This window comes from Frankliniella occidentalis, unplaced genomic scaffold (genome assembly GCF_000697945.3).
Source record: "Frankliniella occidentalis isolate FOCC.00 unplaced genomic scaffold, Focc_3.1 Scaffold52, whole genome shotgun sequence".
Taxonomy (NCBI): Eukaryota; Metazoa; Arthropoda; class Insecta; order Thysanoptera; family Thripidae; genus Frankliniella; species Frankliniella occidentalis.
Window position 1 is genome coordinate 1,319,316 of NW_026267182.1, and position 10,574 is coordinate 1,329,889.

A 10,574-nucleotide genomic window follows, 5' to 3' on the forward strand; every position below is an offset into this window, starting at 1 on the left:
TGTACGGAATGCCCCCGGCGGGGCGGGGCGTAAAGTGGACGGGGGCCTGTCGCACCTGCTCCTGCGCCGCCGCTCCCCGCGCGCCCGGCCGCCGCGCCACCCCCGCGTGACAAAGCGTAGGTGGTAAGAGGTCAGCCGCCGGGTCAAGTGGTCCAGTTGGGTCCGGTCCGGCCGCACCCTCCTCCCCCGCAATCGCATTACACGCACAATGGCACGCACAAACAGTGCCGTGACACGCCCACGCACAAATGCGTCTCATTTTTTATTTTTAACTTTCCATGCTCGCTCTCTCCCGCACCGACACGTCCGTCCAGTAGTCCACCCCCGCACAGGACAGGCACGGGACGGGGTAGTCGTCGTGGGTGTCTACATCGAGGGTGTCGCGGTCGCGCCGACGCATTGAAACGCACCCAGATCCACCCAGACCCATCGTGGTCTATTAAAAGCGTATCTTTCACTTCCTTTTTTTTGGGGGGGGGGGGGGCAAAATGCAGTAAAATACAGGAACACATTAACAATGATAACCCGAAATTTGATTGATTTATAAGCTTTTCTTCATCCCCGAAATCAAGGGAGAAAAGTTAATTAAATCTATCAACATATTTAACATACACTTTAAGTATTTATATCGCACACTGGTGAGCTGCAGTTCGAGCTTTTGCTCTGGAAGCCGACGAAGAGTGACAAAAAATGTAACAGCACACTCACTACGGGTACGGTTTTCGCTAGCTAAGAGCCACAGCACACAGTGGTGGTGAAATAGAGCGTTCACGCGCAGCTGCTACTCGTACTGAATGGCCGAGCAGTTCAAAACCCCCACTGGTCCTCTACGCCACGCCCGTCACGGATTCGAAACAACAAACAAAACACCCGCGACAAGCAATCAAACCTGCATTACATGACCTCCACCTTGTCAGCGTCCGGTTTTTTCTTCCCTTTCTTTCTCACACCCACACACACGTCTCACCCGCGTCCTCCCCCACACTCACCCCTCTCGGACTAAAGTGCAAACGAGTTAATTCGCCGTCTTTTTTTTATCGCAGACGTCTGACCGGTCTGCTACTTGTTGCCGCACGCACTCCCGCCCACGCGCCGGTTTGCACGCACACACGCACGCACGCAAGCACACATCCATCATCCTGCTGCCGGTATACGTCACCCGGAAAACCGTTGCGTAAATCAGTTTGCTGTTTCTGTTTCGCCTTTCTTTGTTTTTCGTTGCTCCCTGACTAGCTCCCTCTGCTCACGTGTTCCACAAACAACACAACTAAACCAATTGATCGACACAGGCTTAAAATTTTGTGCTGTGTAGTCAGGATTAAATGCACACTGCTTCGCTCCTTTGCACCAGACCTCGTATTCAGAACCTTCGAAGCGAGATTATTCAGTCACCAGGACGGTGAGCTCTTAGGTCCAGATGCTCCCTCTTTTATCTATTTAGAATCTTCATACTAAATACTAGAAAGCAAATTTGAGCATTCTTTTTGCGCCACCGACACAAACAACGTATTTAATGCATTTTTGACAAAGTTCTGTTTTACTTTTTTTGCTTTCCTTTTCTTTGGTCCTTCTGTCGCTTTTTCATGCCAATTTTCGATGAGTGTTTACAAACTACAGAATAAACACACGAGCACAAACATACACGCACACACACACACACACACACACACACACACACACAAACACACACACGCATGCGCTCCCTCTCTCTCCTCACACACACACACACACACACACAGTGGCGCCCATGCGTTGCTCGCGCCCCTGGTGGCATCACTCCTTGTCACTCCACGCATACCTTCATTTTTCACACCCCTCACCTCACCTCGCTCCTCAACCCCTTTACACCACAGGGCTACTCCTCTCTCGCCTCACGCATGCAGGTCAGGTCCCTGCCTCTGTATTCTTCAGAGAAACACTTCAACGCAAAAATACTAGAAACTAAAATTTGGCAAGGGGAATACACCGGTATAATTTAGAAAAACAAACACGTTACCCACCCACGGTCAACAGAAGCGATTTCAAACTTCCGACACTTTTCAAGATTTCTTTCTACAGCTGTAAATTTAAGAAATAAAACTGGTGCGTGTTCATGTAAATTAGGCAATGTTCAAATCAAAACACCCACAATTTGACGTCTTGTTGGGTTGAAAAGTTTTCAAATTTGTGCACTGGGATCCCCCTCCCCCCCTGAAACAACAGATAAAACAAATGCAACCAAACCAAAAAAAAACGAAGTAGAGTAAAGAATAAGCTACTGCGGTGGACTGGATTGTCGGGCCCCCGCCTCGCAATGGGCTTGGATTAGGGGCTGCTGCGGGGTCGGTGGTGGCGGTGGTGTTTGATTGTGCGTGTGACCACCTCTCTGCTGTGAGGCCCGGCAAGCGAGAGGGCCCCGCCCCCGCCTGACTGGACCCTGCAGGGCGTGGGGTGGCGTTGGCGTTCGGGGGTCCCAAGTGCAGGGGCAAGGGTGGAGAGGGGGAGGTGTGCGAATTTGAGAGGGTGTGTTCTAGGCGATGGTGTGGATGATTCGTTTGTGTGGCTCTGTGTGTAGGTGTGCGTGTGTCTATGGCGTGTGAGTGTGAGCGCGCGCGTGTGAGTGTGTGTGTATGTGTGCAGGGTGCAGGGGCGTCAAACCACCACCTCTATCCACCCCTCCTCCGCATGCCGAGTCCATTTTGCCAATAAATATGATAATACGACGGGATCCCTCCACGGCGTGCGCGGCACCCCGCGGAAATGACTGAACCGCTGTAGCAAAAACAAATGCATCGAAAAGTGAAAGAAGAAAAAAAGACAGGGAAAAAATTGTGAATTTGGGTGATACGTGCTAGGAGGGGCGAATTGTGGTAACTGTGGTGGCTATTGTGGTGGGGATTAGATACCCCGACAGGGCTTTTCTTATTTTGGAAATGATAACCAACGTTTCGGTCTTTTAAAAAAACGAAACTTACATTTTAAGAACGTAATTATTTCATATTAAATATTTTTGCCAATTATTTGTACGGGGGCTCGGTCCGCGGCGGCGGCCGCCACCACCATCCATCGCCCCCGCCCGCCATTACTCCTCAGACGCTCTCCTTTCCGACGTTGTTGTACCGGCAATAGTAATCCCAAGCTCTCCCCGGGGTACAAATGATTTCCTGCACAGCGCCCTGCCCGGCTGGCCCCGCCGAGGTAGGCCACCCCCGCCACGCTCCACCACGCCTCGGGGCCCCGCCCCTTCCTTTGTCTCTCTCACTGTATCCATCGCCTGCAGGTGATCCGTTACCCATGGCGGGGCGTGGCGGGGCGCGGAGGGTGGGGACGGCAGCGAAGGGAGGGGCTCATTCGACGCGAGCAAGGATTGGATTTCTTACACTTAATTTCCCCGACGGGATGATACACGAGGCCTTCGCTTCCCCTCCCCCTACCCCATGCCCCTACAGCCCCTTTATACACTTTCTATTACGAGGCTGGAGCTGCCGGAGCAAGGCTATCATCGTGCCGACAACGGCTTCCAAAAAAACGTTTTTGCCTTCATCCATCGTTTCTCAATGTATTTCATTCTTTAAAAAAGTACAAAAACCTTAATATACAAACAAAACGTATGGGAAGGTTTTACACCACCCTGCCTAGGTGCGGGAGACGGAGCGCCCCGCAACGCCGCGCCACGCCCCCCTGGAGCCGGGGCTCGGGGACCCCCGCGGGCGCGAGCCAGACACATTACTCGCCGTATAACTCGGAAAATTAAAATGGCGGTATGCCTCCGAGAGCGGGAGAGGAAAGAGAATGCAATGAATAACTCCCTCTCTCTTCCCCCACTCTCCCTCTCTCTCTCCCTCCTCGCGCCGTGCGTGCGCCGCCCCTTCTGTACGTGCTCCAGAGCTGAGCACGCGGTCTGCGACTAATGTTCCTCCCTCTTTCTCACATTTATCTTGAGTCATTTGTCTTCGGAGGCACTTTTTCATCAGTGCAAGTTGTGATATACGGCCCGAGCGTTTCTGCCTACGTCTTCCTAGATAAGTACGGTGCGCGCGACACCGGCGGCGGCGGTAGAGGGGCGCAGGTGTGCGGCAGTGATTGCGTTTTTAACGAGAAAATAGTGCGAGTTTCTGTACAGCGAAAGGGCCAAACACCCTACACAATTACACTTGCTTCCAAAATCGAGTTAGGAGTTTCCACGCAGCAGAATCAGTGGAAACTAAAATTGTTGAGGGTGATCAGTCAAATACCAGGACGGTGTACCAAAAATGTTGCTCCGAAATAAGAGTGAAGAGTGAAGGCGGCCTCTTGTATATTCTCTTCCCTCGCCATCTTTTCCTTCTCAGTGCGAAGCGCACGAGTCAGCATTTTAGCATTTTAATGAGAGGGAAAGAGAGTGAGCGAGAGAGAAAGAAAGGGTGGGAGCGAGAGGGAGAGCGAGACAGATAGGCAGAGTGAGACAGGGAGAGTAGTGAGTGAGTAAGAGCGAGAGAGAAAGGGCACGTCGCGCTCAGCGGCCCATAGTGCGCGGGGCCACTCGGAATGAAAGCTGAGACCCTCTCTTCTTCCTCCTCTTCACCCTTCTTCTTTCCCCTCCATATTCCGCCCTCTATTTTTGGAGGCGCGCTTCTTGAAGGGCGCCTGCTTGCCCTTGTTCACAATACATTCCGCTCAGCCTTGCGAAAACATTGACTCCGTGGGACAAGACTACTGGAGCTTCAACTTCAACTTCAACAAGGGTTATTACGACTGCTTGTTCATAGCGAACTGGAGCCGCTGCTTTCCTATTCGAGTACTGTACCCTCTCTCTCTTTCGAGACTTATTTTCCTCTCCTGCATTTCTCATAGAAAGGAGGAAAACGAGCATTGGAATGGTTGTGGTGGAAAGTCAAAAGTCAAACCCTCGGTCAAACCGTAAAGGAACATCGACTCACTTAGCATTGGTAAACAAATTTAGAAAACAGAATTCCTTTACTAAAAGAACATGCGCCTGGTGGGCTGAGTGATCAAAGACGCGACCGCAACAGCGCTCAGATCTCCGCGAGTACGCGCGACAGTTGGCACTTCCTTTAGGGTGACAAGGGCACGCAAACAACGTTAAAGGTCTACAGCATGACCACCGGTCTGGAGTATGGGTACTAAACACACACGCCTCGACGCTCGCGCCGAAAAAAAAGGAAAATAAATAAAAACATGGTAATCGGCAGGTAAAAAATGATCCCCGTCACGCCTGGTCAGTGGTGAGTGGCCTGTCGGCTGGGGCTGCGGAACTAGGCTATGTCAACAGGCCCCAGCCCCTGGCGGCAGATGGTCCTAACGCGGGAGCCTCCTCACCTCAAGCGTGGCGATCACAGGTCACCACCACTCCGCAAGGCCAAACAAAAAAGTGGACCCCAATAGCTACAGGTAAAGGACAGGGGAAAGTGGGTGGCAAACATACATACAGTATTTCCCTTGAAATAATAAAGCAACAGAAATAGCTCTTTGACTAACTATATAGTGCTCTGAATAATTTGAGCCAAATCAGTTTCAACGACGCCTAGTAAATAGTAAAGTAAAGCTAATTCCTAATTCTACGGAATCGCCACCTTATTGAGGCGCCAAGCAAAGTCGTATAATCTGAGCCAGTCTTGTATCATGCATCACACATGGAATTAAAATAAAAACTCCATATCCCGTACGTAGATCAGTTGTAACGCAAGAGAGCAAGGCAAAAAAAAAATTAATTACGATCAAGCGTCCAAGTCACGGTCAGTGTAAACAAAACGGTTTATGAGTCAGGATAAGGCGGGCCAGGTGGTCAGCGGGTCAGTTGGGCCACACACACACACGCACACAGAGGCGTGCGAGCGCACAACACCTCAGCGTCATGGTGGTGCCGATCATATCACGTTGACACACATCTGAGCACCACCGACCGCTCCCCACACCCGGCCCGGTCGCCGCGCGCGCACTGAACCCCTTCGGAGGGGATACAGGGGATTCCGTGCCCCAATCCGAGAGGGGGGGGGGGGGTCAAACAAATAGTTTCAAATACACCCTTTATTGGGCCCCGTCAAATTCGAACTGAAATTCGTTCTAGGGCGGTCACAACAGTCCTGCTTGTGTAAGTGTAGAGAACAAGCTGAGCAAGATAAAATGACTTTTATACGGTTCAGACCTAAAATTCGTGAACGGCACGACAGGCGCCAGGTGGGGCAATCTCACCGTCTAACACCTCATGTCTTCTCTGCGTCTGCCTCTGCTTCTCTTGCTTTTCTCATGAGCCGCACTTAACGTATACCGTTCATATCTCCCTCCCAATCTCTGTTCCTCGAGCAGTCAATCTTTGATTCCTAAGGCGGACCTGAAAAAAAATAAAAATAGAAGATGAAAATAAATGTTACAGGAAATTAAACACATACTTGGCAAAGGCAAAACAATCCCGGACGGTGTAAATAGAAAGAAATTGTGATTGGAAAAAACAAGGGACTGTCTAAAAATTGTCGCACGTTACGGTGACGTAGACTTCGCAATGTATGCCTATCGGCCGGCAGCGACAGCGGGGTCGGGGATTACAAAGGTGGACAGAGAGGGGGGGGGGCGGAAGGGCTCGCAGAGGAGAGGAGACGACCATGGAAGGGTTCGGGGAAAGGGAGAGAGAGAGAAGGGGGGGGGGCAGTGTCCGAGAGATGCAAATGTAGGTCATTATTTATCGCGAAGAGCAGCATACGGTTCTTGCGTCACCTGGAAGGGGTTTGTGTGTCCGGCCGACAACACACACACACACATTCACACACAGCCCTCGGGCCATCAACACACACACATACACACAGTGTCCAGCGGGGTGGTCATCGAGCTCGCGCGCTCACGCACACACACGCACAGATTTACGCACACGCACAGCACAATGCGATGACCGTTGGCACAAAAGGCAGCAGGACAGTGACCACGCGGATCCTCGCAAGGAGGAGGAAGGGAAGGGGGTTGGGTGCGCGCGAGGGGCGGCCCGTGGGGGAAAACAGGTTTTCGCTCACGCAGGACGTCCACTGTGCGTGCGTGCGTCTGCGTGTGTGTGTGTGTGTGTGTGAGCGTACCGTATCGAAAAGTAGGTATAGGGGTGCCCTGGGACGGTGCGATCGTCAGGGCTGGTCAGCGCGACATCCTAGTGGCATCCGCGACGGTCTGGTCTGGGGCAAGCCCGGGAACGCACGCACGTCCGTAGCAAACGGGACGAATTCTAATGGCAAGGAGAATCCTAATGCTCATCAGTAATTATCATTATCCATAATCCTAATCTATAACCATCAATACCATCATCACCATCTATCTGTATCATCATCTTCTATATCATCATCATCATCAATATCATGACATCGTCAGCATCATCATGAAATGATTCCACAGAGAACGTCAGGCGACGACACATCGATAAGCAGAAGACAAATCTGTTTGCCACATTCCGAAATTTGCATTGGCGGGGATCTGGCTCCACCATCCACCACTGCCACCACCCACTGCACCCTCCAGGCAGATTCCTTATCGCGCGCAGAAAAGAGGGATGCCGACCGAAAATAATAGCACATTATTTTTCTTTTTTACCCCCTTCGCCCATGTATCTTTTCTCCCGGCAAAATCGGCTGTCGATAAAGGAGTAACAAATTATACCAAGCAGAAGATCTCGGCCGCGCGATGAGCCACCGCCACCGGCCACAGCCAGCTGGGCCTTCCTCACAAAGAGGCGGGGAAAAGGGGGGGGGGGTACTGTCCAGGCCATCGTGCCGCGCTTTCTCACACACGGCTGTACCTGTGAAGGGGTCGCCGAGTTGGACGCCGCGTCGGACCGACCGATCGGGTGAAATGAGGAAGAGCGAGAGAGAGACTGTCACTGGGGAGTGAGGGGATGGCCGTTGTCCTGGAGGGGTCATCTGCCTCAAACCTGTTTGCCGCCGCCGTGCCGCACTGACCATTACGTCGGCCTTGTCCAGATGTGCATTACGTACGGCGGCTCTGCTGTGCGGTGGGGCTGTCTTTGCGGGACAGAGGCCATATATAGTGCGAGATTCGAAATCATCGCTAAGGACGAACCTCCGACTATATCCAGCAATGGTTTGAACGTTTTTATAGCAATAGTGCGGTACTGAGGAAGCACCTCATGCAAAAGTGCAAGGTGCGAACGTATACATCGCAACTTTTCGTTAGTATTGCACGGTTCGGCGGAGAATAAAAGCCGAACGAAACTCAGCGAAATGTGCCTCCTGATATGAAAAGGGTAAAAGTTGCAGAAGGCGCTTTGGCACAAAAGAAGCAGTGCGCGCATGTCCGGCGGCGGCCCCGAGGGGATCGACACCATGTGGATTGGCAATCCGCAGAGCTTTGCCGCGGGCGGCTCCGGCCCACCCGCTGACTGTCCGAGCTGGACACTGGCCACTCCGCGAGGAGGCGATGTGCGACACTGCGACTTTCGCAACGGAATCATGCGGTGCCAAGAACAATTGGCCGTCCATTTCACACGCCTGTGCAACCATGCAAGCAAAGGGCAGAAAACGTCATGAGGCGTCACAAGTCTGACCATTCCAACGCATTTTATAGCGAAAAGCGCAGACAAGAATACCGCTCACTAGCAGTGGCACAACAAGCCTTGCAACAAAAAACAATACAAGAAAAAAAAAAACACATTGCTGTTCTCTTTTTATCATTTGCTGCAGTAAAAGATTACACCTGGGCATCTCGCATTCGCGAACGAGACACAACCTTTTTCCCACAATCAGTAAACATAATATGCGACACAAGAACTTCCGCGTCGCGATATGACTACCTCATTGACGGCCTGTATCACTTCTTCTTTTTTTTTCATTATCATCTTACTCCGCAGCTGCAGCGCTACTCACACTGCTGCGCATCCATTATGCATCGGGATGCACCTCGTGGGAGTGCGCGGGGAGGAGCGGCCGACGGACACCCTGACCCTGGCGTGTCTTGTCCTGACCATCGCCAACCCCCGCCCCGCCCGGTCCACGACACTCCCACGCACCGCTGCTGGAACATAAGCATACATAAATATGTGGGGGTGTCGGGAGGCCGGCCGAGCAGGCCGTGTGAAGAAGCTTCCGCGATGCAAAGATGAGCTGTCGCCAAACTGGACGCCGCCGCGCGATTTCAACCGTCGTTTTCCAGAGAGAGCGTCGCCATACCGCCATACGGCTGGACCAAAACGGTTCGTTATGAAAATTCAAATTTTCATCTTGAACCCACGGCGCGGTAAAGACCGGCAAGGCAAGGGTGTAGTCGTGAGTAGGCCAAATGAAACGTTACACTACACGGTAGTTCATTCAGATAATGCGGCCCACAAACTGTGCGAACAATGTTGCTCGTCACGAAACAACGTTCGCTCAAACGCAGCGTCATGCGTTCGATGGCGAGAGAGTGCGGTGCATTGTGCTCTTGTCCGTCATCTTGCATGGAACACACCTAGAGCATCGGGAAACAAGCTCCTCCTGAATGCCCGTCGTGATTGAGAAGCTGGTCCAGACCGGTGTGTACGCACGCTCACGCACTTTGCAGCATCCCTTTCTCTCTCCCCTTTTCGGCACGCGTGAGGGAGGAGGGGGGATGGGGGCTGGTCCGCGCGGGCGTGCCTAGCAGGCCAAGGGAGAGGTGAGAGGAGGGAAAGTTAACTAACCGGACGTTAAAGTTGTAATGCTACAAAGTTTTCGCCGAGCGAGGAAGAGAGAATAGAACGCGAGAAAGGAGGGAGGGGTGGGGGCGGGGGGTATTTTGCGTGTCCATGGCTTTTTGGATATCCCACGAAAACTGGTGTGCCCTGGCGAGGAAACGCGTACAGGTAAGAGCTGCTTTTAGAGAGAGCGCGGTCGAGGCTTGAAGTACCAGATGATAGCGAGCGACAGAGAGAGGGGGCTCGTTATGGACTGGTGAGGCCGCGACTGCTTTCTTATCGGACCGATACAGTACGTACGGCCGAGCCACAGCCACCCTGCGGAACCTGCTCGTACACCGGCCACTAGACAAAGACGTGTCGGCGTGACAAATGCGCACTTAATTTATATAGCGAGTTAATAGACTGCTGCGTGCGCAGTCACCCTCCAGAAACAAAAGGCTGGCCGGTGGTAATGAGGAGGTCATACACACACACACACACACACACACACACACTGAGAGGGGTGGGATGGATCAGCTCGGTGTAAGGGTGGGTATATGGAGAGAGCTGACCAAAGGCGTGTACGACATCGGCACCGAATGACCAAGGATCGGAAGTCTACAACTTTATTGAACATTGACCAATCACTAACTTTTTTTTGTACCATTTACTCTTTATTTTGGTTTAAAAATGAGACACTACTCCGGAATCATAAATGGCAGCATAGTGAAAGGCGAATCATCCCAACAAGGGCCGGCTAGATCGTCGTGGATACAGTTTCAGCCGCACTGCTTTCGAGGAGCCGGTTCCAAAAGTAGGCTGCTACACACTGCATCCCTTCTGGGCGCAGTGGTGTGCAACGTAATCCATACAGCGTGGTCGACGGAGGCTTCACAATTATTAGCGGGCTCCAGTAGGCTTGGAGTGGGCAGTCTCGAAACTCTTCTCAAACACAGTGTTCAAACTAAGTAAA

The 10,574-nt window shown here is 52.1% G+C and overlaps 1 long non-coding RNA gene across 1 annotated transcript in view; it reads right to left on the reverse strand.

Annotated features, from left to right (window-relative positions):
- Nucleotides 1-10,574, reverse strand: part of LOC113205199 (uncharacterized) — a 96,076-nt gene that overhangs the window by 45,873 nt on the left and 39,629 nt on the right. The window contains exon 3 of the long non-coding RNA XR_008011142.1: nt 6,172-6,310. This is a non-coding gene — a long non-coding RNA (uncharacterized LOC113205199). The remainder of the gene's footprint in view (nt 1-6,171; nt 6,311-10,574) is intronic.